The 27,598-nt window shown below is 38.5% G+C and overlaps 1 pseudogene; it reads right to left on the reverse strand.

Moving 5' to 3' along the window:
* Nucleotides 1–3,394, reverse strand: part of LOC136319312 (eukaryotic initiation factor 4A-I-like) — a 54,577-nt pseudogene extending 51,183 nt beyond the window's left edge.
* Between the last annotated feature and the right edge of the window lie 24,204 nt (nt 3,395–27,598).

The raw sequence follows: 27,598 nt of genomic DNA on the forward strand, positions 1-27,598 counted from the left end.
TTTCCGTTTTATTTATACAGTGTGTCCGTAAAGTCATGGTGCACTTTTGACCGGTCACAGGAAAGCAACAAAAGATGATAGAAATGTGAAATCTGCACCAAATAAAAGAAAATCTCTCCCAGTTTCATACCTATTCAGTGCAGTTCGATGTGGGCTCATGCACAGATTTTTTAGGGCTCCTTAGGTAGCTATCCCATATAGTCTCTACAGACTCATCACTGACTGATGGCCTACCAGAATGGGGTTTCTCCACCAAACTGCCTGTTTCCTTCAACTGCTTATCCCACCGAGTAATGTTATTCCTATGTAGTGGCGCTTCATTATAAACGCGCCAATATTCACATTTGCACTTTGGTCACGAATTCGAATTTAGCGAGCTACAAAACACACTGAACTTTCCTCTGTACTGTCCACATCTCAACTGGCATGGCCGTGGGCTGCTCTGCTGTATACATGGTGTTACGTCATCATCTGCGCACGCACACATACTGCCACATCATCCTACAGAAACTGGGAGGGTTTTCCTTTTATTTGGTGCAGATTTCACATTTCTATCATCTTTTGGTTTTCCTGTGACTGGTCAAAAGTGCACCATGACTTTAGGACACACTGTATTTAAGTCTGAACTATGTTTTATTTTTAAAAAATGACCAGATTCCCTCTGTTACATCCATCTAAGACTCACTCTTGACGCTTGTCTCAGTCATGTGATACATTTATCCATCCCACCCTAAAGGCAAGTCCGTGAAAATATTTATATTTTCTGACATTAAAACAGTCCATGGCACAAAAAAGGTTGAGGACCACTGGGCTATAGTACTGTTGGGCAGATAAAATGTATTATGCTCACTTTGTTAAAGAGGCTGATGCCCAGATGATATTAATGTGTGTTGGGGGCAGGCGGTGGGCAGGCAGAATCCTTGTAGCCTGGGGCTTGGTTTTGGGATTAAGCCTTTCCCACCCTTTTTGATGTGGGGTGGTACAATCCCATCATGCCCCTTATCTGGGCATGACTTTGTATTAGAGACTTCCCTATTTTGTATATTGGATTATAGGTTTGGATTTCTACACTATAAAATAGGGGCAGAGCCTGACCTGTGGTGGCGCAGTGGGATAAAGCGTCGACCTGGAACACTGAGGTTGCCGGTTCGAAACCTTGGGCTTGCCCGGTCAAGGCACATATGGGAGTTGATGCTTCCTGCTCCTCCCTCCCATTCTCTCTCTCTCTCTCCTCTCTCTCTAAAAATTAATAAATAAAATATAAAAAAAAAATAGGGGCAGAGTGGGAGCTTGCGCTCTTGGTTCCTGAGATTAGAGGAGAGAGCAGAGAGGAAAGCAGAGAAAGGCCACGTGGAGTAGGCCAGGAGAAGCAACCAAGATGGCGGAGTATTGAGTGAGAGGCCAGTTTGTGCAGTTTGATGCTGGAGAAGGAAGGAGATGGGGAACAGAGATGAGTAAGTCTGGTGAGCTAGACACCTTTGATTCTAGGAAACTCGGATAAATCAGTAGCTTTGTGAGCACTGAATGTGAGTGGGTTTTGGAGCCCAGTGTGTGTTTTTACTTGCCTGCCAGGTGCAAGCTAGGATTAAAGCTAATGGCCCACCAGTTTTTGGCTCCGTTGTTTCCTTACCGACTGTCCGAATCCAATGCAAACCTGCATGGACCGGGCTACTGTGATGGTAGCTGTGGCTTCTGGCTTTACAAGTACCTACTTAAACACTAATCTAGAGGTTTTTATAGGTGTGGTTAACACCTCCTTTAAGGAGATTACCCTTGATCATGTGGAGATTCATCTAAACAGTTGAATGAAAAGCAATAACTGAGGTTTCCTGAGGACAAAATTCTCCAAGACTGCAACATTACTCCTACCTGAGTTTCTAGCTTACCAGACTGCCCTTGTAAAGCCAGAAGCCAAGGCCAGGGCCACTATCAAAGCAGCCTTCTGGCCTATGCAGGTTCGCATTGGATTCGGACAGTCGGTAAAGAAACAACGGAGCCAAAAGCTGATGGGCCATAGTCTTTAATTCTAGCTTGCACCCGGCAGGCAAGTAAAAATACACACTGGGCTCCAAAACCCAGTCACATTCAGCGCTCACAAAGCCACTGACTTATCCGAGTTTCCTAGAATCAAAGGTTTCTAGCTCACTAGACTTATTCACCTCTGTTCCCCATCTCCTTCCTTATCCCAGATACAAACTCTGTACAAACTCCATCTCACTCAGCACTCCACCATCTTGGCTGCTTCTCCTGGCCTCCTCCACGTGGCCTTTCTCTGCTCTCCTCTGCTCTCTCTTCTAATGATAATCTCAGGAACCAAGAGCCGTAAACTCCTGTTCTGCCCCCATTTTATAGTGTAGCCTCACAACCTCTAATCCAATATACAAAATAGGGAAGTCTCTAATACAAAGTCACTTCTCTGAGGCATGATTGGATTGTACCACCCCACATCAAAATGGGGTGGGAAAGGCTTAATCCCAAAACCAAGCCCCAGGCTACAATGATCCTGCTTGCCCCCAACACACATTAATATCACCTGGGCCACGGCATCTTTAACAAAGTGAGCATAATACATTTTATCCGCCCAACAGCCCTGCAGACTTCAAATATGCCAGTCCCTACAATCACATAGCCAATTCCTTAAAACAAATCTTTTATTAGACCTGTTCCTCTTGAGAACTCTGATGAATACATTCACCATACTAAACTGCGATAGCAACAAAAATATGTAAATTGAAGTTAAAAATTACATCTATTTTTCTGTGACATTAAGATTATTTTGTTAAAATATTTTTTTGGTATTGAATGATCACTAAGGTTAATAGTCTGCTGTTGCTCAAAATAGTATAGAGATATGAAAACATTCAATAATTGGCTCTGGCCAGTGGTTTGGTTACCTGTCGACCTGGCATGCCAGAAGTCACCTGTTTGACCCCTAGTTAAGGCATGTGTTGGGTAAACAAGTGTTTTTTTTTTAGGTTTTCCCACTTGTATCAGAGCAGCTCTATGGAAGGCTGCTGTGCTTGCCCTCAGGGCAGCAGATTGCAGATTGCCTTCCTGCTTGGGAGGAGCCATTGTTTGCTATTGTTTGCTGGAGAAGGGTTTTTCCCCCCCAGCCTGTTTTGCTGAGGTGTGGGAAGAGAGAGAGAGAGAAAGAAAGAGAGAGAGAGAGAAGTGCAGAAAGAGAGAGTCCGGGCTGGGGCTTGGGAGCCGTGATTTCCACCCAGCCTGTTTGGCTGGGAGTGCTGAGGCTGGTGGGGTCCTGAGATGGGAAAAAGGGAAACAGTCTTCCCTGCCTGCTGTTAGGAGACTTTAATACACAAAATGGCTCATCATCTTCTGGTTCCACAGTTCCTTTACCGTCTGCCCGAAACCAATGGGAATCTGCATGGTCCATGGCGGTGGCCTTACAGCGTGTGTTAGAAATAATCAATGGGTCCACAACTGAATGGAAGAACTAAGTGAAACAAGTTGATGATTCTCTGTCTTTTTCCCTCTCCCCCTTCCTCTCTGTCTCACAAATCAATAGAAAAAAATTAAAAAATATAAGACAAATATAAAAATATATAAAACACATTTGATAATTGTTTTTAAAAAGTAAAAAAGATTATCAAGAAAATGTATCTCTTAGATTCATTGAGATATATGTGAGACTGTTTATGGGGCCTTGATCACATCGCCAATTCCTTAAAACAAAGCTATCTCCTATTAGTCCTGTTCCTCCAGAGAACTCTGATGAATACATTCACCCTACTAAACTGCGATAGCAACAAAAATATGCAAATTGAAGTTAAAAATTACATCTATTTTTCTGTGACATTAAGATTATTATGTTAAAATATTTTTTTGGTATTGAATGATCACTATGGTTATTAATAGTCTGCTTATTTTGGGTTTCAGAGTTATCTTGGTAGCTGATGTGTTTGGACTTAGTGAATTTGGCAAACTTCTGGTTTCTGCTTGTTTTGGGGTTTCTGTTAATTTAGTCCCATTACTTCATTGTGATCTTTGGATTCAAGGTCCATTCTGGGTCTGAATGTCTTCCTGATGTTTTTCAAGTCTCCTGTCCCAGAAGTTTCCTTGGCTTCCTAGCTTTTTAACTAGAGCCTGATTTTCCTTACACACATTCCAGAAAGGCACAACTGCTTGTGATCACCTCAGTGGTGCCAGATAGATGTTGGAGGCATGACTTCAGTCCACCTGTCAGTCATCTTACTTTCATTGACGTTATCATGATGATGTCTCAATTAAGTTAAAACATATTTTGTTGTTTTTTTGGAAATCTGGCCCTTTTGTCTGCTACAGTCTGTTTCCATTTATCTTATTTTATTCCTCTTTACCTTTTGGTCTTCTTTGCCCTATTGGGCTTAATTACTTTTTATATGCTGTCTTAGGTTTACTTTACCTAATTTCATGAGTTTTTATTTTATTTATTTATTTATTTATATTTTTCTGAAGCTGGAAACGGGGAGAGACAGTCAGACAGACTCCTGCATGCGCCCGACCGGGATCCACCCGGCACGCCCACCAGGGGCCATGCTCTGCCCACCAGGGGGCGATGCTCTGCCCCTCTGGGGCGTCGCTCTGCCGTGACCAGAGCCACTCTAGCACCTGGGGCAGAGGCCAAGGAGCCATCCCCAGCGCCTGGGCCATCTCTGCTCCAATGGAGCCTTGGCTGCAGGAGGGGAAGAGAGAGACAGAGAGGAGGGGGGGGTGGAGAAGCAAATGGGCGCTACTCCTATGTGCCCTGGCTGGGAATCGAACCCGGGTCCCCCGCACACCAGGCCGACGCTCTACCGCTGAGCCAACCGGCCAGGGCTTCATGAGTTTTTAAATACTAGCAGATATCAACCCATAAAAAATTTAAAATTAACCAAACTTTAGAGATGGGAGGAACATAATAAGTATAATTTCTGTGTGTGTGTGTGTGTGTGTGTGTATCTGTGTGTGTGATTGTGAAATAGATTTTAGGGTTCTGTTGAAGCCTTTTAAGCCATGAGAGAAAAGTTTGAGGATCAGCATTCCTTTAGAACTTTCTAATCCCTCTATGGTAGCACATTACATATGTGCTTCCTTCACTCTTTCCATCTTGCCAGCTAATGTTTCTGGTCCTGGCAGTTGAAACAGAAAAATAGGAAAAGAAATGGGGAAAGGGACAAGACAGTTTTTACTTTACTTTTTTTTTTTTCAAGAGAGAGTTAGGAAGGGAGAGAGAGGATGAGAAGCATCAACTTGTGGTTGCTTTCACTTTAGTTGTATGTTAATTGCTTTTTGTATGTGCGTTGACTAGGGCGAGCCACTGTTCCCTTGCTCAAGTTAGTGGCTTTGAGCTTTTCATGTCAGCAACCTTTGAGCTCAAGATGGAGAGCTTTGGGATCATATGGATGATTCCCCCTGCTCAAGCCAGCAACCCTCTGCTGATGAGCCTGCACTCAGAGCCAGAACCTTAGGGGCTTCGAACTGGTGACTTCAGTGCTACCAATGGTCAGGCAAGAAGGTTTTTGATTGACATCTACTCTTGCAGAAGGGGATTTGCCAATATTCAATATGAACTGTTTCTGGGATGCTTTCTTTTGTTCTGTGGACACCCATTTCCTCTCCTGGTTATGAGTTTCTCTTCTGTAGCTCTCTTGTTTCAGTTGAATTCTCTTGCTCAGGCTATCTGTAGTTCAGTCTGGTGGTCCACCTCTGACTTCTGTTTGCTGAGGTGTCATGAGCCTCTCTCCAGGTATTGAATAAGATGCAAGACAACCCCTATGTTCATGAAGTCTACATAGTGCCACTGTTTGCCCATGTGCTACTTTTATGTTTTTAGAAAAAAGTGCACATTCATCAAGACACTTTGTTTCAACGTTTTGGGAAATTGTAATATACCAGTTTTGTTAGAATAAACCCTTCTTCTGCCATGTGGCAGGAGAATAACTTCAGATGCATAGATCTCATTGTCACTGGAAAATTAAAATTTATTAATAAATCTTGATAATTTTGTAAAAAAACAACAGGGTAAATTTCTTTCAGAACAATTTATTAGGAAGGAGTATCACTAGAGGCTTTTATTTTTGTCCTTTCTAGAAGACACAAAGGATCATGTGAATGAGATATCACTGAGGATATTTTAAGAGGAGATGGGTTAAAACTGTAAATAGCAAGATTTAAGGTTAAGTACAAAGAATTTCCTGACATAGAAAATTCTCTAGCACTGAGATGAAATATAAAAGAACCCTCCCTCCAGCGCTGGCCACCAAACCACCTTTGTTGCGGTTATTTAAACTGCTTTGTTTTCAGCCCTGGATGGCTGGCTCAGTGGTAGAGTGTTGGCCCAAGTGTGGAAGTCCTGGGTTTGATTCCCAGCCAGGGCACACTGGAGAAGCACCCATCTGCTTCTCCACCCTCCTCCCTCTCCTTCCTCTCTATCTCTCTCTTCCCTTCCTGCAGCCAAGGCTCCATTGGAGCAAAGTTGGCCCAGACACTGAGGATGGCTCCATAGCCTCCACCTCAGGCACTAGAATGGCTCCAGTTGCAATGGAGCAACACCCCAGATGGGCAGAGCATCACCCCCTGGTGGGCTTGCTGGGTGGATCCCAGTCAGGCACATGCGAGAATTTGTCTCTCTGTCTCCCTGCTTCTCACTTCAGAAAAATACAAAAACAAAAAACAAACAAACAAAAAAAACCTGCTTTGTTTTCTGTAAGTGTTCATTTACCTCTGTAAGTTAGTGACAGTTTATTAAGTCTTAGTGCCTGATTAATGTATGAAACTTCTGCTAAAGAGATCTAGTTATAATTTCAGTTTCCACAGGTACATGGAATCATTTAGCCTTTTTAACCCATATAAACCAATGTAGCTATGTGATTCTGTCAGGTGTCATATTTAAAAACAGAACAAAAACAATAATAGGAGGGAAAATATATAACAAAGCAATTAAAAATCCTTGCTTAGTTTTATGCAACTATGTGAAGGTAATAAATTGTGATACATCCATGAGTGTCTCATATTTCTGTCCGTCTTGTGAAGGAAAACACTGACTGCCCTTTGTCTTGGAAGATCTTTTCATGGCTGTTTGCACAGCTAACCACCTTGGAAGATAAGGATTGTCTTCCTTTGAAGCAAATAGCAGATGTTCTTTTAGTTTTGTGAGGTAGGCAGAATAATGGTCCCTCTAAGATGACCATGTCTTAATTGTTACCTTATAAGGTAAATGAGAATTAATGTAGATATGATTAAGAATGCTAATCAGCTTAAGGACCTTAAATTAAGGAGGTTACATATACTGATAACACTCTCGCAAACATGGTGAACATTCCTAAAACCCGTTGCACTTTCTGTAAGAAGTGTTGTAGGTGTCAGAAGTGTTGTAGGTGTCAACCTACAGATTAACACAGTACAAGAAGGGCAAGGATTTTCTGTATGCACAGGAGAAATGGTATTATGACAGGAAGCAGAGAGGCTATGGGGGGCAGACTAAGCCAATTTTTTTTTTTTTTGCAAAAAACTAAAACTACAAAAAAGATTGTGCTGGGCTTGAATACCTTCAGCCCAACTGCAGATCGAAGAGAATGCTGGCTATCAAGAGATGCAAGCATTTTTAACTGGGAGAAGATAAGAGAAAGGGCCAAGTGATCCAGTTCTAAGCTTCACATTATGTGACAATAAAATCTTGAGGATAAAATAAAAATAATAAGGAAGTTATTCTGGGTTCTCCAGATAGGCCCAATGTAATCACAAGGATACTTGAAAGTAGAAGAGAGAGGCAGAAAAGATCAGAGTGAATCAACCTGAGTAGGACTCAGCTTGGTCTTGATGGAAGAAAGAGGTCACGAACCCAAGAATTCTGGTGGCCCCAGAGGCTGGAAAAGTGAAGGAAATGGATTTTCCTATGAAAGGACAGCAGCTAACACCTTGATTTTAGTCCATTTGGATTTCTGACCTCCAGAACCGCAAGATAATAAACACATATTGGTTAAGTCACTAAGTTTGTAGTGATTTATTTCAGCAGCAATGGGAAACTAATAATATTCCCCAGCACATAAGAATAGTATTTCCCTCTGGAGCTAAGGGTAAGCATGTTACCATACAATATAAGAAGGATAATAGTCTCTTTCCAGGGCAAAGAGATTTGCCATTATAAAATATTATTTCTTTCTTCTCCTTTTTCTTTTCCTCTTTCTTTCTTTCTTTCTTTCTTTCTTTCTTTCTTTCTTTCTTTCTTTCTTTCTTTCTTTCTTTTTCTTTCTTTCTTTCTTTTTTCTTTCTTTCTTTCCTTTCTCTCTCTCTCCTTCCTTCCTTCCTTCCTTCCTTCCTTCCTTCCTTCCTTCCTTCCTTCCTTCCTTCCTTCCTTCCTTCTTTCTTTCTTAATTAATTACTTTCCTTTCTCTCTCTCTCTCTCCTTCCTTCCTTCCTTCCTTCCTTCCTTCCTTCCTTCCTTCCTTCCTTCCTTCCTTCCTTCCTATCTCTTTTTTTCTTCTTTTTTTGGTGAGAGGAGAGGAAATAATGAAGCAGACTCCTGCATATGCCCCTATTGGGATCCACCTGGCAACCCCATCTGGGGCTGATGTTTGAGTACTGAGTTATTTTTAGTGCCCGAGGCTAACACGGTTGGACCAACCAAGGTATTCTCAGCACCCAGGGCCATGCTCAAACCAATGAAGCCATTGGCTATGGGAGGGGAAGAGGGAGAGAAGTGAGAGAGGAAGGGGAAGATAAGCAGATGATCACATCTCCTGTGTGCCCTGACCGGGAATTGAACCCTGGGACATCCATATGCCGGGCTGACACTCTATATCTATTGAACCACTGCCTAGGGACTAATATTCAAATTTCCCAAATTTTCTCTCCTGGAACACTACACAATGTGGATGCAGGTATCGTCTGGCTTTCTTTTTTTTTAAGGAAGAGGAACTCAGGAGTGGTACAAGCCAGGGATATTTAAATTTTTATTTATTTATTTATTCATTTTAGAGAGGAGAGGGAGAGAGAGAGGAGAGACAGAGAGAGAGAAGGGGGGAGGAGCTGGAAGCATCAACTCCCATATGTGCCTTGACCAGGCAAGCCCAGGGTTTTGAACTGGCGACCTCAGCATTTCCAGGTTGACGCTTTATCCACTGTGCCACCACAGGTCAGGCTTTCTTTGCATTGCCCTGTGAACAGTGCTGCCGTAAACATGAAACAGTGCTATGAAATTCTTGAGTATATTTCTAAAAGTGGGATAGCTGGATCAAAAGGCAGTTCAATTTTTAATTTTTTGAGGACTCTCCATACTGTTTTCCACAGTGGCTGCACTAGTCTGCATTCCCACCAGCAGTGCAGGAGGGTTCCCTTTTCTCCACATCCTCGCCAGCACTTATTCTGTGTTGTTTTGTTGATGAGTGCCATTCTGATTGGTGTGAGGTGATATCTGATTGTGGTTTTAATTTTCATTTCTCTAATGACTAGTGATGTTGAGCATTTTTTCATATGCCTATTGGCCATCTGTATATCCTCTTTGGAGAAGTGTGTATTCATTTCCTTTGCCCATTTTTTGATTGGATCGTTTATCTTCCTGGTATTGAATTTTACAAGTTCTTTATAAATTTTGGTTATTAACCCCTTATCAGACGTATTGTCGAATATGTTCTTTCATTGTGTAGTTTGTCTTTTTATTCTGTTCTTATTGTCTTTAGCTGGCAAAAGCTTTTTAGTTTGATATAGTCCCATTTGTTTATCCTGTCTTTTATTTCCCTTGGTGGTGGAGATAAATCAGCAAATATATTGTTGAGAGATGTTGGAGAGCTTAATGCCTATGTTTTCTTCTAAGCTGTTTATAGTTTCACAGCTTACATTTAAGTCTTTTATCCATTTTGAGTTTATTTTTGTGAATTGTGTAAGTTGGTGGTCTAGTTTCATTTTTTTGCAAGTACTTGTCCAATTTTCCTAACACCATTTGTTGAAGAGGCTGTCTTTACTCCAATGTATGCTCTTACCTCCTTTGTCAAATATCAGTTATCCATAAAAGTGTGGGTTTATTTCTGGGTTCTCAGTTCTGTTTCATTAATCTATATGCCTGTTCTTATGCCAGTACAAAGATATTTTGAGTACAATGACCTTGTAATATAACTTGATATCAGGAAGTGTGATGCCTCTCACTTTATTCTTCCTTTTCAAGATTACTGAGGTTATTCATGTTCTTTTTTGGTTCCATATACATTTTTGGAACATACTTTCTATATCTTTGAAGTATGACATTGGTATTTTGATTGGTGTTGCACTTAATTTATAAATTGCTTTGGGTAATATAGATATTTTAATGATGTTTATTCTTCCTAACCATGAGCACAGTATATGCTTCCACTTGTTTGTATCTTCCTTAATTTCTTTTATCAATGTTTTATAATTTTCCGAGTACAAGTCTTTAATCTCCTTGGTTAAATTTACTCCTAGGTACTTTATTTTTTCTGGTTGCAAGAGTGAAAAGAATTGTTTTTTTTTTAAATTTCTTTTTCAGACAGTTCATTGTTGGTGTATAAAAATGCCTCTGATTTCTGAGTATTAATTTTATATCCTGCCACCTTTCTGAAAGGTCCAGTAGTTTTTTGACTGAGACTTCAGGGTTTTCTATATACAATATCATATCATCTGCAAATAATGACAGTTTTACTTCTTTTCGAATTTGGATGCCTTTTATTTCTTCTTCTTGTCTGATTGCTGTGGCTAGGACTTCCAGAACTATGTTGAATAAGAGTGGTGAAAAGGGGCACCCCTGCCTTGTTCCTGATCTTAAGGGGATTGCTTTTAATTTTTGCCCATTGAGTATGATGTTGGCTGTGGGTTTGTCATAGATGGCCTTTATCGTGTTGAGGTATGTTTCCTGTATTCCCACTTTGCTAAGAGTTTTGATCATGAATGGGTGCTGGACTTTATCAAATACATTTTCTGCATCTATTGAAATTATCATGTGGTTTTTCTCCTTCCTTTTGTTTATGTGATGAATTACATTGATTTGCAAATGTTGTACGAGCCTTTCCTCCCCAGAATAAATCCCACTTGATAATGGTGTATAATTTTTTTCATATATTGCTGGATCTGGTTTGCTAATATTTTGTTGAACATTTTAGCATATATATTCATCAGGGATATTGGTTTACAGTTTTCTTTCTTTGTGTTGTCTTTGCCTGGTTTTGGAATCTGAATAATTCTCGTCTCATAAAAGGAACTTGGAAGTCTTCCTTCCTCTTGTATATTTTGAAACAGCTTGAGAAGGTAGGAGTTAGTTCTTTTTTGAATATTTGGTAGAATTCACTTGTGAAGCCATCTGGCCCGGGCTTTTATTTGTTGGGAGTTTTTTGAAACTGTTTTGATCTCATTTGTTGTAATCATTCTGTTTAGGTTATCTGATTCTTCCTGATTGGTTTTTAAAAGATTATATGTTTCAAGAAATTTGTCCTTTTCATCTAGATGGTCTAATTTTTTGGCATACAGTTCTTCATAGTATTTTTGTATTTCTGTTGTGTCAGTTATTTCTCCTCTTTCATTTCTAATATTTTTATTTGAGTCCTCTCTCTTTTTTTCTTGGTGAGTCTGGCTAAAGGTTCATTGATCTTGTTTACCTTTTTTTTTGTATTTTTCTGAAGCTGGAAATGGGGAGAGACAGTCAGACAGACTCCCGCATGTGCCCGACTGGGATCCACCCAGCACGCCCACCAGGGGCGACGCTCTGCCCACCAGGGGGCGATGCTCTGCCCCTCCAGGGCATCGCTCTGTTGCAACCAGAGCCACTCTAGCGCCTGGGGCAGAGGCCAAGGAACCATCCCCAGCGCCTGGGCCATCTTTGCTTCAGTGGAACCTCAGTTGTGGGAGGGGAAGAGAGAGACAGAGAGGAAGGAGAGGGGGAGGGGTGGAGAAGCAGATGGGCGCTTCCCCTGTGTGCCCTGGCCGGGAATCGAACCCAGGACTTCTGTATGCCAGGCCGATGCTCTACCACTGAGCCAACTGGCCAGGGCCTCTTGTTTACCTTTTTAAAGAATGCACTCCTGCTTTTTTTGATCCTCTGTATTGTTTCTTTAGCCTCTATGTCATTTATTTCTGCTCTGATTTTTATTATTTTCTTCTTCTACTACCTCTGGGCTTTACTTGCTGTTTTTTTTCTAGTCCTTTTAGATGCCAGGTTAAGTTGTTTATTTGAGCTTTTTCTAGCTTCTTAAGGTATGCCTGTAATGCTATGAACTTCCTTCTCAGGACTGCTTTTGCCGTGTCCCATAAATTTTGAGTTGTTGTATGCTCATTATCATTCGTTTCTAAGATTTTTAAAATTTCTTGTTTGATCTCATTGTTGACCTATTCGTTATTTAATAACATGCTATTTAGTTTCCAAGTGTTTGAGTATTTTTCAGTGTTTCTGTTATGGTTGATTTCTAGTTGCACGCCATTGTGATCAGAGAAAATGCTTGATATGATATCAATCTTTTTAAATTTGTTGAGACTGCTTTTGTGTCCTAACATGTGATCTATCCTAGAGAATGTACCATGAGCACTTGAAAAGAATGTATAATCTGCTGCTTAAGGGTGAAAGGTTCTGAAGATATCTATTAAATCGAGTTGATTTAGTGTGTCCTTTAAGTCTGCTGTTTCTTTGTTAATTTTCTTTCTTGAGGATCTATCTAATGATGTTAGTGGAGTATTGAAATCCCCTACTATTATAGTATTGCTGTTGATCTCGCCCTTTAAACCACCAAAGTCTGCTTTATATATTTAGGTGCTCCTATATTGGGTGTGTAGATATTTATAATGGTTATAACTTTCTGTTGGATTGCTTCCTTTATTATTATATAGTGACCTTCTTTATCTAATACTATAGCCTTTGTTTTAAAGTCTATTTTTCTGATATAAGTATTGCTATCGCAAAATTTTTTTCATTTCCATTTGCATGAAATATTTTTTTTCATCCTTTTACCTTTCGTCTATGTGCATCTTTTGTTTTAAGGTGTGTTTCTTGTAGATAGTATATGTATGGGTCCTGTTTTTTTATCCACACAGCTACCCTATGTCTTTTGATCGAATCATTTAATCCATTTACATTTAAGGTTATTATTGACATATAGTTGTTTCTTGCCATTTTATTCTTTAAAAATGTATTCCTCTTTTGCTATATTCTTTCCCCCCCCTTTGATCTGTTTACAACAGGCCCCTTAACATTTTTTGCAGCATTGGTTTGGTTGTAATAAATTCCTTGAGTTTTTTTTTTTTTTTTTTGTCTGAGAAGCTTTTATTTCTCCTTCAATTTTAAATGATAGCCTTGCTGGATATAGTAGTCTTGGTTGTAAGCTCTTGTTCTGCATTACTTTGAATATTTTTTGCCATACCCTTTTGTACTCAAGTGTTTCTGTTGAGAACTCGGATGTCATCCTTATGGGGTCTCCTTTGTAGGTGATAGCCTTTTTTTTTTCTTCAGCAGCTTTCAATATTTTCTCTTTATCTCTTAGCTTTGGTATTTTGGTTATTATTGTTTTTATGTAGATTTGTTTGGGTTTCTCTTTAATGGAATTCTCTGTGCTCCTTGAATTTGTGTGACTTTTTTCTGCATTAATTTAAGAAAGTTTTCAGCTATGATTTGATTGAACAAAGTGTCTATCCCTTGTTCTTTCTCTTCTTCTTCAGGAATCCCTATGATGCAGATGTTATTTCTCTTCATGTTGTCACAGAGCTCTCCTAGGGTTTCCTCAGACTTTTTGAGTCTCTTTTCCTTTTGCTGCTCTGCTTCTGTGCCTTCATTTTTCTTGTACTCTAACTCGTTGATTCTATCCTTAGCTTCATCCATTCTGCTTTTAATTCCTTCCAGTGTGGCCTTCATTTCTGATATTGTATTTGTCATTTCTGAATGATTTTTAAAAATATTTTAATGTCCTTTTTTATACTTGCTATTTCTTTTTCAGGTGTTTTTTTATGTTCATCTATTGTTGTTCTAACATCATTGAGCATCCTAACAATCATTATTTTAAACTCTGCATCTGGTAATTTTGTTATATCTGACTCATTCAAGTCCTTTTATGAGGATTTCTCTTGATTCATTTGGGTTGCATTTCTCTGCCTTCTCATTTTGTCTGTGTCTAAGAAGGGTGTAGCCACTGGAGTCCAATGGGTGTGGCCTGTGTGTTCTCTAGGTGTGGTCTGCTTGCTGGCCCGCCACCCCCCTGCTGCTGTCTTGGGCATTCGGGTATAGGCATTGCTGGTGCCGGCCTGCTGTGGAAGTCAGTGAGGTTTTCACTTCTCCTCCATGGGAGGGGCTGTGTTCATGTGCCCAGTCTACAAGCCTCGGCTGGCCTTGGCCCTTGCCCCGCCCCCATGGGTGGGCCTGCACGCCACCAGGGCCACAAGCCTCAGCACCACAGAAAGGGCTGCGCACCTATGCTCAGCCACAGGTTTCTGCCTGTTTCTGGTTTCACACTTCCCACATTGGCAGGGGCCCTTGGTCAAGGCACATATGAAAAAGCAATCATTGGACAACTAAGTGCTGCAACTACAAGTTGATGCTCTCATCTCTCTCCCTTCCTGTCTGTCTCTGTCTCTCTCTATCACTAAAAAAAAAAAAGAAAAGGAGAAATACAGCTTTAAAGAATAAAAAAGCAATAAAGAACTACATATCAATAATAATCTTAAATGTAAATGGATTAAATGATCTGATCAAAAGACATAGGGTATCTGCATGGATAAGAAAACAGGACCCATACATATGCTGTCTACAAGAGACACACCTTAAAACAAAAGATGCACATAGACTGAAGATAAAGAATGGAAAAAATATTTCATGCAGATGGAAATGAAGAAAAAGCTGGGGTAGCAATACTTATATCAGACAAAATGGACTTTAAAGCAAAGGTTATAGTAAGAGATAAAGAAGGTCACTACATAATGATAAAGGGAGCAATCCAACAGAAAGATATAGCCATTATAAATATCTATGCACCTAATATAGGAGCACCTAAATATATAAAGCAAACTTTGATGGATTTAAAGGGCAAGATCAACAGCAATACTATAATAGTAGGGGTTTTCAATACCCCACTAACATCACTAGATAGATCCTCAAGAAACAAAATTAACAAAGTAACAGCAGACTTAAAGGACATACTAGACCAACTTGATTTAATAGATATCTTCAGAACCTTTCACCCTAAAGCAGCAGAATATTCATTGTTTTGAAGTGATCATAGTACATTCTCTAGAATAGACCACATGTTAGGGCATAAAAGCAGTCTCAACAAATTTAAGAAGATGGAAATCATATTGAGCACTTTCTCTGATCACAATGGCATGAAACTAGAAATCAACCACAACAGAAAAACTGAAAAATATTCAAACACTTGGAAACTAAATAGCATGTTATTAAATAACAAATGCATTAACAATGAGATTGAAGAAGAAATAAAAAAATTCCTAGAAAAGAATGATAATGAGCATACATCAACTTAAAATTTATGGGACACAGGAAAAGCAGTCCTGAGAGGGAAGTTTATAGCATTACAGGCACTCCTCAAGAAGCTAGAAAAAGCTCAAATAAACAACTTGACCCTGCATCTAAAAGAACTAGAAAAAGAACAGCACGTAAAGCTTAGAGGTAGTAGAAGCAAGGAAATAATAAAGATCAGAGCAGAAATAAATGACATAGAGGCTAAAGAAACAATACAGAGGATCAATGAAACTAGGAGCTGGTTCTTTGAGAAGATCAATGAACCTTTAACCAGACTCACCAAGAAAAAAGAAAGAGGACTCAAATAAGTAAAATTAGAAATGAGAGTGGAGAAATAACAACTAACACAACAGAAATACAAAATATTGTAAGAAAATACTATGATGAACTGTACGCCAAAAAACTAGACAACCTAGATGAAATGGACAAATTTCTTGAAACATATAATCTTCCAAAGATTAATCTGGAAGAATCAGAAAACCTAAACAGACCAATTACAACAAATGAGATTGAAACAGTTATCAAAAAACTTTCAAAAAAGAAAAGTTCTGGGCTTGATGGCTTCACAAGTGAATTCTACCAAATATTTAAAGAAGAACTAACTCTTATCCTTAACAAGCTATTTCAAAAAATTCAAGAGGAAGGAAGAATTCCAAGCTTCTTTTATGAGGTGAGTATAATTTTGATTCCAAAACCAGGCAAAGGCAACACAAAGAAAGAAAATTATAGGCCAATATCCCTGATGAATTTAGATGCTAAAATCCTCAACAAAATTTTTGCAAACCGAATTCAGCAATATATGAAATAAATTATAAACCATGATCTAGCGCAGGGGTCCCCAAACTTTTTACACAGGGGGCCAGTTCACTGTCCCTCAGACTGTTGGAGGGCCGTACTATAAAAAAAACTATGAACAAACCCCTATGCACAATGCACATATCTTATTTTAAAGTAAAAAAACAAAACGGGAACAAATACAATATTTAAAATATAGAACAAGTAAATTTAAATCAACCAACTGACCAGTAATTCAATGGGAACTATGCTCCTTTCACTGACCACCAATGAAAGAGGTGCCTTTTCCAGAAGTGCAGCGGGGGCCGGATAAATGGCCTCAGGGGGCCACATGCTGCCCGCAGGCTGTAGTTTGGGGACCCCTGATCTAGTGGGATTTATTCTTGGGAGGCAAGGCTGGTACAATATTCACAAATCAATCAATGTGATTCATCACATAAACAAAAGGAAGGAGAAAAACCACATGATAATTTCAATAGATGCAGAAAATGTATTTGATAAAATCCAGCACACATTCATGATCAAAACTCTCAGCAAAGTGGGAATACAGGGAACATACCTCAACATGATAAAGGCCATCTATGACAAACCCACAGCCAACATCATACTCAATGGGCAAAAATTAAAAGCGATCCCCTTAAGATCAGGAACAAGGCAGGGGTGCCCCTTTTCACCACTCTTATTCAACATAGTTCTGCAAGTCCTAGCCACAGCAATCAGACAAGAAGAAGAAATAAAAGGCATCCAAATTCGAAAAGAAGAAGTAAAACTATCATTATTTGCAGGTGATATGACATTGTATATAGAAAACCCTAAAGTCTCAGTCAAAAACTACTGGACCTGATAAATGAATTCAGCAAAGTGGCAGGATATAAAATTAATACTCAGAAATCAGAGGCATTTTTATACACTAACAATGAACTGTCAGAAAGAAAAATTAAGGAAGCAATCCTCTTCACCATTGCAACCAAAAAAATAAAGTACCTAGGAATAAATTTAACCAAGGAGATTAAAGACTTGTACTCGGAAAATTATAAAACATTAATAAAAGATATCAGGGAAGAAAAAAACAAGTGGAAGCATACACCGTACTCATGATTAGGGAGAATAAACATCATTAAAATGTCTATATTACCCAAAGCAACTTATAAATTCAATGCAATACCAATTAAAATACCAATGACTTACTTTAAAGATATAGAACACATATTCCAAAAAATTATATGGAACCAAAAGCAAGCACGAATAGCCTCAGCAATCTTGGAAAGGAAGAATAAAGTGGAAGCTATCACACTTCCTGATATCAAGTTATACTACAAGCCATTGTACTCAAAACAGCTGGTACTGGCATAAGAACAGGCATATAGATTAATGAAACAGAACTGAGAACCCAGAAATAAACCCACACTTTTATGGATAACTGATATTTGACAAAGGAGGTAAGAGCATACATTGGAGTAAAGACAGCCTCTTCAACAAATGGTATTGGGAAAATTGGACAGCTACCTGCAAAAAAATAAAACTAGACCACCAATTTTCACCATTCACAAAAATAAACTCAAAGTGGATAAGACTTAAATGTAAGCCATAAAACCATAAACAACTTAGAAGAAAACATAGGCAGTAAGCTCTGACATTTCTTGCAGCAATATACTTGCCGATTTATCTCCATGGGCAAGTGAAATAAAAGACAAGATAAATAAATGGGACTATATCAAACTAAAAAGCTTTTGCACAGCTAAAGACAATAAGAACAGAATAAAAAGACAAACTACACAATGGGAGAATATATTTGACTATTCATCTGATAAGGGGTTAATGACCAAAATTTATAAAGAACTTGTAAAACTCAATACCAGGAAGACAATCCAATAAAAAAATGGGTGAAAGAAATGAATAGACTCTTCTCAAAAAAGGACATACAGATGGCCAATAGGCATATGAAAAAATGCTCAACATCACTAATCATTAGAGAAATGTAAATTAAAATCACAATGAGATATAATTTCACAGCAATCAGAATGGTGCTCATCACAAAACAGTACAGAATAAGTGCTGGCGAGGATGAAAAGGGAACCCTTTTGCACTGCTGATGGGAATGCAGACTGGTGCAGCCACTGTGGAAAACAGTATGGAGATTCCTCAAAAAGTTAAAAATTGAACTGCCTTTTGACCCAGCTATACCTCTTTTAGAAATGTACCCCAAGAACACTATAGCACTGTTTCAAAAGAAGAAAAGCATCCCTATGTTTATTTCAACATTGTTCACAATAGCGAAGATCTGGAAACAGCCCAAGTGTCCGTCAGTGGACAAGTGGATTAAAAAGCTTTGGTACATATATACTATGGAATACTACTCAGCCATAAGAAATGATGACATCGAATCATTTACAACAACATGGTTGGACCTTGATAACATTATACTGAGCGAAATAAGTAAATCAGAAAAAACTAATAACTATGATTCCATACATAGCTGAGACATAAAAATGAGACTCAGAGACATGGACAAGAGTGTGGGAGTTACAGGGTGGGAAGAGGAGAGGGAGGGGTTTGGGGAGTTGAGGGGCACACTGAAAAGCAGTTAGAAGGTGACGGAAGACCATTGGACTTTGGGTGATGGAAATGCAGCATAATCAAATGTCAAAATAACGTAGAGAGGTTTTCTCTGAACATATGTACCCTGATTTATCAATGTCACCCCATTAAAATTAAGAAAAAGAAATCAGGAGACCAGTCATTGCCAATAGGTACTGGTGAAACCTTTAAGTTTGAGGATGGTATATATATCAACAAAGATGCTTCAGCACAAATTATATGTCCTTAAGAGATAAATTAATAAATTTTTTATTAGTTACAAAAAATGGTTATTTTTTATTTTATTTTATGTTTTATTTATTTTTGACGGAGACAGAGAGTCAGAGAGAAGGATAGATGGGGACAGACAGACAGAAACAGAGAGAGATGAGAAGCATCAATTCTTTGTTGTGGCATTTTAGTTCTTCATTGATTGTTTTCTCATATGTGCCTTGACTGTGGGCCTTCAGCAGACTGAGTAACCCCTTGCTCAAGCCAGCGACCTTGGGTCCAAGCTGGTGAGCTTTTGCTCAAACCAGATGAACCCACGCTCAAGCTGGTGACCTCGGGGTCTCGAACCTGGGTCCATCGCATCCCAGTCCAATGCTTTATCCACTTTGCCATCGCCTGGTCAGGGAAGGAATGGTTATTACCAAAAAATATCTTGTAATGAACTTATATTCTGAATCTGTTTCTCAAATTGAATTTATAAATAGGCTAGAGACCACATGTAACTCATTGACTGATGAAACTATAGGTGAGGACAAATATGATATCTTTTATTTTTATAAAAAATAAAACTACATTTGGATTTTGGAGCAGTTTATATTTGTTGGTATTAGCTAGGTAAGATAAATAACACATATTTAAAATTTTTCCTTAGAAGGCAAAATAGAACAATGCTTACAATTTAATTTTCATCTGAAGATATTTTGCTATAGGATAAACATGTATTGTTAATCATATGTGCATTTTTGGTATTGGCCTGGCTATTTGCTTACTAAGCGTTTCACTCGACAACTGTTTCTAGAATTGGAGGAATGATATTTGGAAAGAGATAAACTTTTTGGTAGTATACCTTATAATTTTATAAAGTACTGGTAAAATTCAGTGATGAAATAAAGAAGTTAAAAAAAATACTTTTCACAGATGAGCAAGATAAGAAATCAAAGACAGATTAGAAAGGATTAAGGGATAAGTAAAAATGCTGCATTTCCTTTCATGGGATAGATTTTTCAACTCCTGAGGACCAAAATATAAACTATGACGTCTCAAGATTCTTTGCGGTTCTCTTCTAAGAAGTAATTAAATCCATTGACCATTCTTGTCTTTGAACAACATTAATTTATTCCTATTTTGACTTTAAGTGTTGTAACAAACTTTATGGTTTATTCATTTGCATCAATGTTGTAGATTGTATACAAAATATTTAAATTAGTTAATATATATGAGGCCCTTAGAAGAGGGTCTTGTACATGTTTGCAGTACATAAGTGTTTATTGTTTTTTCACGAGGGAAAAAGTCTTATGATTTAAGATTTAAGTTGTTTATGGTTCATCTTTAGAATGCCTTTTGGTCAAACTTTCTTCAGCACAGCACATTAGATTGAATGCAATGAGCTCATTTCCCAGATGGCTGCATGACATTTTTGACTTTTCAGGATGACTTTTGAGACTGTCTTTGTCTGATTTACATCAAAGTCTCTCTTTTCTAGTCCCTTGGGGTTTGGAGAGCAACTGGACTTGTATTGAAGTAACCAACCATTAGATGTCACTTTCTTCTCATGGCTTTTGGTTTAGGAAATGTGCTCTGGGTATAAGCTTTTTTAGTTTTCTTTTCTTCTTTAAAAATAAAAATAACTTATAAATAAAAATTTATGTCAAAGCTAAGTGGGGATTCAATTTTAGATTAGTAGATAAGGGACACAATACTCAACTCCTTGGAATGATTAAGCTTTGTCCCTGTTTTAAGTGGCCTTAGTGTCCCTAGCTGACTAAATTTGAAAATGCAGTTTTTGTGTTTTTCTTTCCTGCTGAACTTAACATTGCACTGTTTTTCCACCAAATACTTTTTCCTGGATACACCTTTATTGAGATAAAATATCATGAGTTTTTAATTTATTGATTGTTGTGTGAAAAGTGTGTTCTCAGATACCTACTTAGAGGGACTCTTCTAGAAAACCTCAGTCAGCTCCTTCCTTCCATGAAAATTGCTTAGGAAAAGCCTTGTGCTTTTCTCCGTCTTAGCATTTATAACAATACATTAAAATTGTTTATTTATTTTTTAATTAAATTTACTGGGGTGGTACTGGTTAATATACTTTTACACAGGTTTCAGGTGCCAAATTCTATAACACATCTACAACAGACAATAGTCTGTTCAACCTTCTCATCCCACAGTATACTTAATTTTTAGCTGTACCAAACCTTAAGTAACCTTGAGAATGAAGACTCTCTCTCTCTTTTTAAATTTTTATTTTAAAAAATTTTCCATTGATTTGAGAGAGAGAGAGTGGGAATAAGAGAGAGAAACATCAACTCATTTCACTTAATTGTACCACTTAGTTGTGCCTTACTGGTTGCTTCTCATAGATGCCATGTTGTGGGGTGAACCCATCACCTCTGGTATGCTGGGTTGGTGCTTTATTCACTGAGCCACCTAGCCAGGGCTGACTCTGTCTTTCTGTCTTTTTTCCCCCTCACTTTTATATATGCCCAATTATTGAAGGATGTCACTGAGTTGATGTGACTGCTGGTTGACCCTTGAGCTGGATCTGGCAATCTGAGGCACCTCATCCTCCCTCCTCTCCTTGGGATGTACATTCTGTCCCCTATTTCCACACTAGGATCAGTTTTCAAGGTCATAGCCTTGAGAGAGTAATATGCTGTTGAGACCATGTGGACTGGATGCATGATTGAACCCTGTGAAGGCCTCTATATAAATTTTTGAAATGCTGGTGGGTGGATGTTGGAAGCCAATCAACAGCTGCTGGTTGACATAGTCACAGCAAAGAAGATCAACAACTGCTGATTGATACAGTCACAGCAAAGAAGAGGCACAATGATACTTCCCCCTTTAACTTTTTGAATTAATTTGGTTTATTATCCCCCCTTTTCTGGGCATGTGTGCTATCATTTATGGCACAGGGATAATAGCACCGTGTTTTTCCTGAAGATTTGTAGTAATTTCTCTGGAAATGAGACAGAGGGTGTAAATTCAACAAAAAAGCCTATAAACCCCCTGGCCTGGGCCCATAGACATAGGAGGCTGGCTATGATATCCCCCCAAAAGGGCTAAGTCTGTAGGAAAATTCCCTCCTATAAATCATGTTGGAAAAATATGATTTTTTTTTAGGAAACAGTAACTATACACAAAAGCACCTTTCAGCCTTTACTTAATCCATTACTTTACCTTCTTAGCCTTTTCATATAATAGAATAGAAAAACTTTTTGTTCTTCTTGCATACTTGACCTGCAGGTAGTGGAATGCTCTGAGAAAAATAAAGTTAGAACTTAACTAGTATATGAGTATAGTAGACAAATAAAATTTGACTAGACAATAGGACATTAGGTAAAGTAGAATTATTAATCAATACTGACCTTTTAGAAGCTTGCACAAAAACCGTTGTTGCTGTTTTCAAGTTATTGTACAATTGTACAATAGAATAACTTTCCACCTGATTTATAGCTTATAGAAATGTACTAACCATTGCCTAGAAATATGTATCATAGTGAAACAAAAACAATTATTAATCAATGTATTCTGTATACCATGTGATTGTAACTTAGTGTGTGTGTATAAAAATAAAGCTATACTAGCCATTGGTGGAAATGCCTGGCAGATGAGCTAAAAAGAATTCAGCTCTCTCACTTGTTTCATGTCAATGCCATCTCTTCCAGTGGGACCACTGGATTCCCCCTGGGGCAGGACCCTGGCATTTGGCACCCAAACAGGGACCCACAGGTAAGCCCCCTTGTTGTCTTGGGATGGATAGGACTCCACTCAGGGTGCTACAGACTCCCCTGTAAGGAAGACAGGATGAGGATAGGTGGAAAGTAGCAAAACTTGCGATTTTGAGAAGTCATGGGTCATACTGAGTCTAAAGAAAAAGACTCTTTAAAGGAATTATTCAGCATACACTTTCTCTGAAAGGACTCAGTGTTTTTTCTCAACAAGTAGCTCGTTTTCTGCATTTCATACAAGAATGTTCCCCATGGTTTCCAGAAGAAGGAACGCTGAGTCTCGAGACATGGGCTAAGGTTGGAGAAGATTTAAAACTCTATTATGAGCTACATGGATCAGAAAAGGTCCAAGTTGATACATTTGCATTGTGGAGCTTGATTAAATATGTCTTAGATCCAGAACATGAGGCACATAAATTTTCAAAAGCAACTGCTTCTCCAAAAGAAGAGACTCCATTGATTAGAAATAGAAGGCAGTCTCAAGATAGTGCAGATTATGGAATGGCCTCTTTAAAATTGAGTAAACATCAGGATAATAATGAAGACCCTTTATTGCCCTCTGATGAGGCTGAATTAGAAGATGAAGCAGTCAAATATAATAGGGACAATGAGGATTGGGGTTCAAAAACAGTCTTGCCCATATTATATCCCCCCAAGACTGACAAAAAGGATAAAAATAAGATTATTAGAATGCCTTTGCCTCTATCAGTACAATCACCAGATGTTAATAAAAAGGAAACATCATCAGGGTTAACAGGGTTACAGAAGGCAATTCAAGCTTCTTGCAACCAACAGGAAACTGATTTGGCATTATGTTTCCCTGTGGCTGCAGCTGGTGAATTTGATGATGAGTGGGTTCCTACATGGGAGCCACTTCCTTATAAATTATTAAGAGAATTAAAAGTGGCTTGCAGTCAATATAGACCCACCTCTCCGTATACTTTGTCCTTGGTGGAAATAGTTTCTCATAATTGGATAACTCTTTATGATTGGGAATAGTTCACTAAAGCCTGTTTATCTGGAGAAAATTACCTCCTTTGGAATGCAGAATATGAGAAGCAAGCCTTTTGCAGGGGTTGAAATGGAGGGATTTTGGCTGCTGATTGTAGCAGCTATTAGAATTTAAGAATATTAGAAGACTGAGATGAGTTTTAAAATTGTGTTATTATTGGATTTTCTTTAGTAAATAGAAGGACTTAAGAGTTTGGGAAAATTACAGCTTTTTCTGTTCTTTTTCTCTAAACTCATTTTACTTCTTTCCTGTTCTATGCCTGAAAAGAGGGTGAAGAGAACGTCTGTTTGGATATGGCTAAACAGAATCTCATAAACAGCTGTTCTTGAAACTTTTCGAGAGAGAGTTTTGTTTGGTTTCTATCCTTTATGTTTCTATAAAAATAGCCCTGCCTAAAAATCAAGCAGGCCACGTTCTAATCTCTAAAATCCCGGGTTTCTCTCTAATCTAATTTGTCTACTTTGTCTGATTCTTGTTTGTGTTTGGTCTTTGTTTAATGTTGTCTAAGTGTGACTTTTTTAAGTTCTTGCATACAAAAATTGAATATGCCGGCTCTAATATTATAAAAATATCATCCCTACAAATTTATTTTTATTTTATTTATTCATTTTTAGAAAGGAGAAAGAGACAGAGAGAGGGAGAAGGGGAGAGGAGCTGGAAGCATCAACTCCCATATGTGCCTTGACTAGGCAAGCCCAAGGTTTCGAACCAGTGACCTCAGCATTTCCAGGTCAACGCTATATCTTCTGCACCACCACAGGTCAGGCCAAATTTATAATTTTAATTAAAACAAGTAAAGTGTGCTGATTTAAATTTAAATAGAATGGAATGTAAATCCTAAAGGCTGTTTGCTGCAGCTGCAGAGCTTAAAGCAGAGTAGATTTACCTAACAAAGGTGAAGATTTTTTTTAATATAGGAAAATAATAAAAGCTACACTAGAATTTTCCAACTTTAATGTGCTCTTTAAATTGCCTGTTAATTAATGGAATAGAAATGTTATTATGAGTATAGAAGAGTCATATCCTGGAACTCCTGCAAATCTTCTTTATCATGCTTCTTTAAAAAATTTCTTTTGAATGCTGACATACATGATTATTCAACAGCTGAGAGACTCTGGAATCCTACAGGAGATGCTGAACCTGCTTCTCCTGCAAACTTTTACTCTCTTTTATTTGATCTAGCTAATAATGCTGTTTTGTCTTCCTCCAAATAGCTTCAAATATATGGAGAAGGTTTATATAGGTGAATAGAAATCCTCAAACCCCTCAGCGAAAACCTCTGAGCGTGGCTTTTAAGGTTTATAATAACCAAGAGAAACAGAAAAGGCAGACAGAGACCAACAGAGATCAGGCAAAATACCCGCTCTTGGTATACGCCCTTAAAGACTCCAATGTCCCAAAGGGGCTTTATAGGATTCCATCAGGGTCCTGCTTCAAGAGTAAAAAGAAAGGTCAAAAGTTGAGTTAAAGCCTGCCTTTAGGTTTTGTGACACCTTTAACATTTCACATGTTACTAGCATCCCTTACAATCCACAGAGACAAGGTGTAGTAGAAAGGACCCATCAGACCCTGAAAACGCAGATTCAAAAACTACAGGAGGGTGAGTTAAAATATAATTCCCCACATCAGCTCTTGAATTATGCTTTGTTTGTTATTAATAATCTTAATTCAGACAGTCAAGGCCACACTCACATGTTAAAACATTAGAATTCAGATCTGGAAAAGCCATAACCAATGGCAAAGTGGAAGGATTTATTAACAAGTCAGTGGAAAGAGCCAGATGTAGTTCTAACCCAGGGGAGAGGGTATGCTTGTATATTTCCACAGGATGCTGACTCTCCTCTCTGGATCCCAGATCGGCTGATTCATCATGTCTCACCAGAGGCCTACACTGCTGCTGCTGCCACTGCCCCATCCTTATCTCTATCCTCCTCTTTATTTGTCCAGCGCAGAGAAGACTCCTTTGCCACCCTTGTCACCATTGACTCTCCAGCAAAGACCATTAAGGAACTCTCCATATAATCCTGTTACTTGAGCAATGCAACAATTGTCACTACAGGAAGCTAGACAACCTCCCTCTCATGGTCAACAGCTGGCTCACTCTACTCGAACCATCAATCCACCAACTTGTGGCCAGTTAAAGGCACTATCTAAGAGGGCTGATGTGACCAACAAAATATACATCATAACCCTAATACTATGTTTGTTGCTATGCTAGCTGTGATTTCATTTCAGGTACTTACTGTTGGGGCTATTGGACAAAACAAATCTTATTTGGCTTATATTCCAAATCCACCATTAGTTAAGCCTGTTACTTGGGGAGGAGATGATATACCTGTATTTAATAATCATACTAAATTCTTGGGAGGATCATCTAGTTCTTTTATTATGCATAAAACTAAATCAAATTTCTCATTCCATGGAAAAACAGATAATATACCTATATGTTTTATGTTTAATAATATTCTCAAATTTTCTGGGTGTTTTTCTACTACACTTAAGACTGTTTTGACTGACTCTCCTAATAGTAATACACCTGGACACATAACAAGAGACTTATGGTCTCTCACAATTTTAATACCTGGAGGCCCTGACCCCCATGAGTATAATCCTGTTACCCCTTGCCCCTTAAGGGATTTCACCCATGTAAACTTTATCCTCCAAGAAAGGCAGCTCTTTCCACCAACCTTACTGGTGGTCTGTAGAGAATAGATTTGATTTCCCCCCATGGCAAAAATGTGCATATCCTGCCTGACCTGTGGTGGTACAGTGGATAAAGCGTCAACCTGGAAACGCTGAGGTTGCTGGTTCAAAACCCTGGCTTCCCAGGTCAAGGCACATATGGGAGTTGATGCCTCCTGCTCCTCCCCTTCTCTCTCTCTCTCTCTCTTTCTAATAAATAAATAAAAAAATCTAAAAAATAAAACTTTAAAAAAAAATAAAAAAACGTGCATATCCCAATTATATGAGTTATAAAGCATATGCTGTTAATTTCACTGTACAAGATTGGTCTAGTCCTTATTTTGCTCATGATTATAGGATACTAGTGCAGGAAATGAAATCTTTATTATATGCGGCTTAAGTGTCTGTCGCTGATAGCTTATTGGTTGCTTGCGTAACTGTACTAGCCAATGGGGTGAAGTTGCCACGGCATTCAAAAGTCCCACCTTCTGGCATGCCACCTCACAAATTGAAGTTAAAGATTGGAGCAATTATTGTGCTGTTAAGAAATCTTAACACCAGAAGGGGTCTTTGCAATGGTACAAGACTAGAGGTTCTCCAATTGAAAAATAATGTCATAATAGCTAAGTCTTTGACTGGCTCCTCTAAAGGTGAAATGCATGTCATTCCAAGAATTGATTTGGCTCCATCTCAAACAGGGTTGCTGTTTCAATTGAGACGTAGACAATTTCCTGTAAAACTTGCCTTTGCTATGACCATCAATAAGTCTCAGGGCCAAACGCTTAAGCATGTTGGCATTTTTTTACCTGAGCCTGCATTTGGACGTGGTCAACTTTATGTTGCCTGTTCAAGAGTTCATGAAAGAATGGACATAAAATTAAAAATAATTGATGGTCCTCTGCAAGGCAAGCTTAAAAATGATGGAAAGATCTACACAAGAAATGTTGTGTACAAAGAGATCTTTGACATGTGAATTAACATTTTATTATTTAAATCACCTTTATTTATTGAGCTAGCGGTGGCTCTTAAGAAATGTACCACTGGGAGATGACGTCAGAGTAATGGCGGGGTAAGAAGTGATACTGATAAATCTCCCCCAAAACTCAACAAGATCTTCAACCAGAAACAGAAAAA

This window comes from Saccopteryx bilineata, chromosome 1 (assembly GCF_036850765.1).
Source record: "Saccopteryx bilineata isolate mSacBil1 chromosome 1, mSacBil1_pri_phased_curated, whole genome shotgun sequence".
NCBI classification, from domain to species: Eukaryota; Metazoa; Chordata; class Mammalia; order Chiroptera; family Emballonuridae; genus Saccopteryx; species Saccopteryx bilineata.